Genomic DNA, 8,718 nt, shown 5'->3' with positions numbered 1-8,718 from the left:
TCTCCATTCATGTAGGGTTTTTGATCTTTCATTGGTGATATACAATCTTTGGTTTATATACAGACTTAGTCAAACCTCCAACTGAAATTGTGGATTGATGGTTTTGATTCAATTCCATGAGGTTTTTTTTTTTTCTTCACATATTTTGCAAGTCTTCTGTTTGATGCATAAATAATTAGCTTTTCTGATTGGTGGATTGTCTCTTTCATCATGTGCTTCTCTCCGAGTCTGAAAGCTTTCTTTGCTCTGAATTTTGATTTTGTATAGCCATTTTTCCTTATAGCCAAACCTTTTCTTTCTTTTTCTTTTATATAGCCAGTGATTTCTCTGATTTATCTTTTCACGAACACGTCTTCTATTCTTTAAGTTTGAGCCTTGTCTCACTGCTATGTGTGCATCGAGTGTCTGCACAGAAACAATAGTGAGGCCTTGCAGTTAAAAAAACCAATCAACGTCATTCACTCTTCATCAGTATATTTAGAAATAAGTGCGTGTATTTTAAATGAATAACTGCATAAAAATGTAATTGAAGCGAGAGTATAAAAGCCTAAACAAAGTGCATTATTTCAAAATGTCCATTCTGACTGTACAAAAGCTCACAGGGGTGTGTAGTTTGGGGCCGAGCAGTTGTTTATTTGAATGGCTTCCTTAATACATCTGCAAGACGTTCCTATGTGTGAGCTTAATACAATAAAGATACCATTATTTAAAAATTGCACTTAATGTAATTATGGGCAGGATAGGCTTTATTCCGCTTTTGCTTGTTGCATCCTCTCAACGCTTTTGTTCTTTCTTTCTCTGGCTTACCATAACTGTCCTTCTGTGGCTGTATGAGGATTTTAAATAAGAACCCCAGAGCTGATCTCCACCAGGCCAGTGAAGTTGGTGGTGTTAGGCTGTTAGCTTCATTTGGTAACTTGAAAACCAAATGCAGGGAGTGAAACACAGAGATGGAAAATAGCACACCTGCGTTGTTGCTAGGAAAATCGGACACACCCACCTTTATAATGGAAGGAACTTCATACGACTGGTTTACTGTTGTGGAGCAGATGTTCTGAGAGGTGAGTGTGTGCTGAGTACTTTCAAGTCATGGGATGCTGGAAACTTGGCAGTAGCCAGATGCAGCCTCAGGCGTGGCAGGGGGAAAATGGTGTGTCTTAGTGAGCTCTTCCGTGGTTCTCATCCTTGCTGTTATATGTACTTTTTTTTTTTTTTTTTTTTTTTTTTTTTTTTTTTTTTTTTAAAAACACTAAGCCAACTTAGGGTGATTTTCAAAGGGATTTAGTAACATTTCAAAGCAACCTTGTCTATGTGGCTGCAGAAATCCCTCATTTTTAAATCTTCCTTATTCTGAGAGTGTAACTGGTTAGTACTCTGCCATGTTTGGAACCACAGGCTGACCAGAGAGCTATTATTTTGGTTTCTGATACCCAACTGTAACTTACGTGTAAGAGCAAAGTGATACAGCCCAACCTTGTGTTACTTGCATCGTATTCTGTAGAGGTTCCATTGAAGTGAGCTGTCCCCCAGTGAGACGGGATGGGACTCATTTCTCAAGATCCGGGCACATTTCAGCTCAAAACTTCTTACCATCAGTTCCCTAACTGTGAACACCCTCATCTTTTGACCAGACCACAGACTCTGGTTAAGGGACAGGTTCATCTCAGAGTAATTCTCCTTACAATGTTAATGAGATATCCATTTTGAAGTTCAGCCCACAGAGGGGCCTACTGTGCCCACTATGCTTCAGAATTCTGTTTGAGAGATGGAGTGCAGGCATAAAGGAACTGAGAAAAGGCTCTCAATGTATGACACCCAATAGGAAAGGAAGGAGATCCCTGCACCCCAAGGGCATCTCCCTGTATCCCAAGCACATCTCTCTTGCATCCCAAGGACATCACATCTGCAGCCCAAGGACATCACACCTGCCCACACCAAATCCTCCAGACAGAAGCTCCTGAACAAATACGTCAGTTGTCAAATCTAGGTCAAAAGTCCACAGCTCTTACACATGAACTAATCAGTTGGAAATGTGTCTTTCTTTTATTATCTGTAGTTAAAGGTAGAAGCATGGATCCATGATTCCATCCACCCTATAAACAAGGAGAAAAGAGTTAACCAGTCTGGCACACGTATATGTTACTTAGCTATTATAAGAAGGGAGAATAGGCTCATATGAAGGAAAAGGTATGTATGGTGTATCTACCAGACTTTGGTAATCTGTGCTGTATTAGATTCTAAATAGAATGCTATGGAGGAACAGTAATGAAGGTTGGGCCCCACACTTCCATAGATGATGGCAGACCACCTATAGCAAAGACCACCTATAGCAAGTTGCATGATCTTAAAGAGCTTGGATTTTTACATTTTCACAAGGGAAAAACAGAACATGGCTGATTAGCTACACAGTCTTAATATTAAGTGAGATCATTGGAATAATATACATAACACAGCATGTAGTGATAGCTGCTGCCATTCCAACTCTCTTCTTAAAATAATGGTTCTAATCTTAGCACTCTGATCAGTGTTCCTAATGAAGCAATTAACAGCCAAGAATTTTTTTTTGTCAAACAGACTCAAATGTAAAACTCCATTCTTCTGTTTATAATAGATCAAAAGACATTGATTATATTATTTATCTTTTTAAATCACTTTCCTCATTTATAAGCTGAAGTTAATGACATGAACTTTAAATTTTAATCTGATACATAAAACGACATGGATAAGAGAATTTGGCAGAGTCCGTCATGTAATGAATGTTTAAATGTAACTGCTATTAATTATCATCATTATTAAATATAATAAATATTTACCTAAGATGGATTATTTATGTGACATTCCAAAAACACTCCATGCAATATAACAGAAATACCAGCTTCTCTTCTGCCTGATCTCAGCAGTGCTGACATCACAGTTAACTTCACTTCTGCCCAGTCTCAGCAGTGATGCCACAGTTAACTTCACTTCTGCCCAGTCTCAGCAGTGATGATGTCACAGTTAACTTTCACTTCTGCCCAGTCTCAGCAGTGATGTCACAGTTAACTTCACTTCTGCCCAGTCTCAGCAGTGATGATGTCACAGTTAACTTTCACTTCTGCCCAGTCTCAGCAGTGATGATGTCACAGTTAACTTCACTTCTGCCCAGTCTCAGCAGTGATGATGTCACAGTTAACTTCACTTCTGCCCAGTCTCAGCAGTGATGATGTCACAGTTAACTTTCACTTCTGCCCAGTCTCAGCAGTGATGATGTCACAGTCCTCTCCTGTATGATCCCAGCAGTGCTAATGTCACAACCCACTTTGTTGAGTTCGTAACCGTGGTAGTACCTGAACACTCGTACCAACAAGGAGGGGGCTCATTCACAGGCTTTTCTTCATGCTTTATCCTTGGCCGACCCCTCCAGGCTCACCAGTTCTTGTTTATTGAGCACTCACTATGCACACGGCCAGAGGATAATATTCACACACATAATGCTAATGTCCCAGAGGTACCTTGGTCAACCTGCACAAATGAAGTAAACTTGCCTTTCTGTACACACAATACACACAGCACTTCCTGGACACTGGTTTTGTGGTGATGTGGAGTAGCCATCCTCAAGATGAGGTAGTGGGTAGGAAGACAAAAAGCTAAGTTAGTGGTCAGGTGGTGACAATCAGGTAGAAGCCCTGATCACCAGGGAGCGGTCAAAGAAGGACAAAGTCAGAAACACACCTTCCGTGGAGGAGGTGGCATTGGCAAAGGAGGCTGACCTTTGGATTTTGAGAACTGCCTCTTGCATAAACAAACATTTCTACAAGGCTGGAGAAACTGGTTTCAGAAACCTCTTGGGCAATCTTTGACAAAGGTCATCTGGTGTCACTTCACCCTCCTTTTGCTGTAGGTGTGTTCCCTTCCAGGCTTGCCCTACCCAAACTAAGTGGGCGTGTCTGAAAGTTAATGCTCCATTGTGCTGTGGGCTCCGCTGGCCTTCGCTAAGGGAGAGTAGACAATCACGATTGTTCCTAATTTCCGTCTTCCCCCAGCATGCTAGTTAGTTATTTCAACCAGTTCTGATAAACAAAGACCTGGCAGAGAGAGGGGTTGGAAATAGATGTGTGGTTTCAGTGGCCCGTCTGCATCTGTGTCTGCCCCAGGTTCCTGCGGGGAGGGAGCCAGTGCAGCCCTGGAAAGGCTACAGAGTAAAGAGCAGTTACTTTGAAGCTTGTTGAACAAATGGATGATTGTCGGGGATGGGGAGGGGATGGATAAGTGGCACGACGGGGTGTTTGCAATAACATTTAATAGAGGAAAGATAATCTTGTTCTTCGTTTTCATCTGTCTTGTTGTGGGTTTGCAAGTCAGATTGGTTTTCCTTAAAGAGTAGATCTCGAGAAAAAGAATGGATGAAGATGACTTTTATGAGTCTTCCGAGGCATGGACCAAAAGGACCAAAGAGTCGTCCTCACGGCGTTCTACGAGAAAAGATGTGAAAGGGTGTGGGATTTTTGCATCAGCTAACAAGCCGGCAGAGAAAGTTCAATCCCAGTAGCCCTTGCGGGAACACACCCTGATTGCCTGAATCATCAAAACCTGTGCTGTTTACCCAGCAACAGCGCTTAACTCATTGTTCGGGGTGGAGGTGGGGGGTTGGGGTGAGGGGTGCGGGGTGGGGTTGGGGTGAAGGGTGGGGGTTGAGATGAGGGGTGTGGGATGGGGTGGGGGACAGGGTGGGGATGGGAGCAGGAGGTGGGGTAAGGGGTGGTGGGTGGTGGGTTGCTTCCCAGAGCTTTGATGCAAGACTCAAGGAGAGTAACTGAAGGAAGAGTGTCCTTGTGGTGGGGCTGTTCACATTATGACAACTGGAAAGCCAAGTCCAGGGAGTGGAGGAAGGAGCTTGAGCAAATGCTGCCCCAGAGCCAGAAGAACACACCCTCCTCTGCTTCCCAGTGATGACCTCAGGTGAATGCATTCATTAAAGGACTAATCCTCCCAGGCTTAATCAGCTGGCAAAGAAGCCCCACAAACAAACAAACATGCTACAGGCAGCATTTCATATATTTTTTTAAAGATTTATTTATTCATTTAATGTATATGAGTACACTGTTGCTGTCTTCAGACACACAAGAAGAGGGCATCAGATCTCATTACAGATGGTTGTGAGCCACCATGTGGTTGCTGGGAATTGAACTTAGGACCTCTGGAAGAGCAATCAGTGCTCTTAACCACTGAGCCATCTCTCCAGCCTGCATTTCATATTCTAACCATGACAGACTTGAATCATACCTCAGCGGGCACATACACACGTTTAGGTTGTAACTGTATGTGGAGAACAATGTTCCCTGATCCTGAAGAAAAATTTGCACAAAGGAACACGGTAAAGGTGGGAAATTTCAGCCATCTGGAAACTTCCATGGCCTTAAGGATGATTGTTACAGTGTGGGTCTGAGGAACCTCTGAGGATCCTCTGTCAGCAGAAGGAAGCTGAGGTACAGCCACAGTTTGCATCTGGGGAGGGACAAACGAAAGGTCACTTTGGAACAGGCAGGTAATTCCGCAGTAGGAACCCAAGACACCAGGCAGCCTTTCATCAGATCCACGCTCCTCAGTGTGGTCGTCCTAAGGTATACAGACTGTGAACTTCCGCAGCTGAAAGCCCTAAGAGGAGCCCAGCCTCCCTCACAGAGATTTTACAAGGCTGATTGAGAAGGTGCGGATATTTACGTAAGCACAAGTGTTGTTATGAACTGTTTTATTTATCCAGGCAATGCCATTAAATACCTTAGTTAAGTCAGGCATCATGCCAAGCAGTACAGGAGAGCAGGGATATCTCCTCTTCACGGAGCACAACTCTTCAGGGGAGTGTACGTAAGCAACAGCAAAGCAGGCCGGTTTAATGAAGTCTATCACATGCTGTACAGGAAAGGCAGGGCTGTCGAGAAACAGGCATGGGGGGCCATTATCCAGACGCAGGACAAGAAAACCTACCCAGAGTGGGTAGTGACAAAGCAGAGTTCTAAAGGGTTTTGAAGAACTGCCGAAATATATCCCATACTGTCGTAGGAATCTGCTGAGTTGCTCTGGCATTAGGACTCCCACTCCCACACAGATGGGTAAAGAAAATGTTTACGGACATGGTGGAGTTTTATTCAGCCACAAAGAATGAAATCTTGTCACTTCCTAGCAAAATGGATGGGACCAGAGGGCACTGGGTTAAGAAAAGCTAGCCACTTACATAGGACAAATACCAATGTGTTCTCTCTCATATTGGAAGTTAAAAGGTCCCAACCTAAATATAGAACAGAAGTTAATAGAGATTGGGAAGGAGGAGAGTTGGGATAGATGGCTAGAGGGCAGTCGGACTTCATAGTACACACTGTATACATGTATGGAAATGTCACACTGACTCACGTAAATATGAACAGTTGGTATGCGTTGGTTAAATGTAAGTTGCACGGCTGGGTGTGGTGGAGAATGCCTGTATTCTTAGCAGTTGGGAGACGGAGGCAGAAAGACGGAAAGAGTAGTGAGTTCAAAGCCAGCTTGGGTTACATAGTGAAGTCCTGTGCAAAACACCAATTTAAAAAAAAAAAAAACTCAGAAAATAAACTAAATGAAAATAATGTAAGATACAATACATGAAAATTTAAGCCCGGTGAAAAATGGGGACTATCAATTTTCTAGACAACTGCTATGCTCTTTAGAAATACTTGAACCTGCAAGGGAATGAAGTTGCTGTGTCCACAGGCAACAGCTGACTCTGTCACCTGAGGTCCTGGCCTCATCTCAGGACTGCACAGTTCAAAAAGTTACCTCATAGGCTACCCAAACCTCTCAGCTTTGGATGCTGAGGGGGAGACTGATCACTGAACTGTGCGATCATCCCCCATCCTTGCGTTTGTTGCTTGCTGCCCCATGTGTGTCCAGCTCAGACTTTTTTTTAGCAAAGACACCCAACCTGCCACCTAAGGGCATCTCCCTGCAGGTCTTCTTTATCCTAAATAAAATGTAACTGTGCATTCCACCTCATGTCTTCTGCAGAGTGAGGTGCAATCCAAGCTGCTACTTGGTCTAACTTGACTGGCAAAACACAAACTGCATTACTTGACAAGTCCAGGCACCCTCCAGCCGATGGTTGCATACACAGATGATGAAATTTTTCTCAATCTCTGAGGGGAAAAGCCGGGCATCAAACCACACAGAAAAGTCACCTCAAAAAACAGAGATGTTTGGCCACTTGATAGGTCAGATTTTTACCTTAGGGGGCAAAAAATCAAAATCACAGCCTTTAAGTCAGACTGGCAAGGACTATTTGAGAGTTGACAGGTCATTAGAGAGTGGCTGGTCTCCCCTGTGTATGTAGAAGGCTATCCGGTGCCCATCTCCCAGATGCTTACATTTGAGAAGTGTCCCTGAGTGACTCAGCCCTGTGATTCTCCACACTGGTGTCCTTTTGGTTTCAGGACAGGTAATTTCTGTGACATGAGTTCTGAAAAGCCCTAAGACCAAGGCTGCTGTACACAAGCAGAGACACATGTCAGTAGGGGCAGTAAATGTCACCTGTCTTTCACAGTAATTTCCAGTGGATAAGGGCAGGAGTCCAAAATGGGGTGTAGCCTCTCCAGGGGTGGAATAGCTGGGAGGGGATTTTCAGACCAAGGCACAATGGAGAACAGCAAAAGGCACCACTAAACCCCCTCACCCCTCCCCGGCATGCCCTGAGTCCTTTTTAGATCAGGGGTGCGCAGGCTGTATCTCAGAGGGCTAAGCCTTTTTACATGCCCTTGGCACATAGCATGGTGTGGGGATGTGGACTTGTGGGCCATGATCTAGAGGCTAAAGAGTATTAAACACCAAGGGTCAGCATCATGATATTTGGAGTCAGATTATTCTGTATTAAAATCCAATCATGTGACCCACAGAGCAAACATTCAGTCACCTTTAGAGGTAGGAAGAAGCTACAACTCTCTCTTCCACTCACTTGTCAGACATGGACATTTGAAGCTAATGAATTCCACACAAACTGCTTATCATTAAAAAGGATTTGGTGCATAAAACATCATCATCATTGTTGGAAATAGAATTAATGGAAAATGCATGACACAGAGAGACCTTGGCCTGAAAAAAATAATTCAGTTTTGTTGTGTTCCACACTCTGAGAGGTGGAGTCTCAGAATTCCGACGGTAGCCTTTCCTGGGGCTTGTCTCAAGGACAAACTATGGTAGGGGACCAGCAAGAGCTACCTCCAGTTCACACAGTTCAGAAGTTCTTCAAAAATCAGACTGACTGACTGAGCCAGAGGTGGCATGGGACATAGAGATGCCTGCTAGCCTGCTAAAGAAGCCGGCTAAAGGATACCTCAGTGGTTCAAAGAACAACAGCAGAGTATTGAAATAAATAATGACTGAAACAAACTACAAGCTACTGGATAAATCCAAAACCTAGGGTTCTCACAGTACTGGCCGGTCTTGTGTGTCAACTTGACACAAGCTGGAGTTATCACAGAGAAAGGAGCTTCCCTTGAGGAAATGCCTCCATGAGATCCAGCTGTAAGGCATTTTCTCAATTAGTGATCAAGGGATGAGGGCCTAGCCCATTGTGGGTGGTGCCATCCCTGGGCTGGTAGTCCTGGGTTCTATAAGAAAGCAAGCTGAGCAAGCCAGGGGAAGCAGGACAGTAAATGACATCCCTCCATGGCCTCTGCATCAGCTCCTGTTTCCTGACCTGCTTGAGTTCCAGTC

At 44.0% G+C, this 8,718-nt stretch overlaps 1 long non-coding RNA gene across 1 annotated transcript; it reads right to left on the bottom strand.

The window, feature by feature from the left end:
- Nucleotides 1-353: 353 nt before the first annotated feature.
- On the bottom strand, nt 354-3,739 carry LOC143434658 (uncharacterized). Its single transcript, XR_013104303.1, has 2 exons — nt 2,814-3,739; nt 354-2,093 (listed from the first exon to the last, which is right to left on the bottom strand). It is a non-coding gene; the product is annotated as an uncharacterized LOC143434658 (long non-coding RNA).
- Between the last annotated feature and the right edge of the window lie 4,979 nt (nt 3,740-8,718).

This window comes from Arvicanthis niloticus, chromosome 16 (assembly GCF_011762505.2).
Source record: "Arvicanthis niloticus isolate mArvNil1 chromosome 16, mArvNil1.pat.X, whole genome shotgun sequence".
NCBI classification, from domain to species: Eukaryota; Metazoa; Chordata; class Mammalia; order Rodentia; family Muridae; genus Arvicanthis; species Arvicanthis niloticus.
This window is presented reverse-complemented; position numbering and strand designations above follow the sequence as displayed.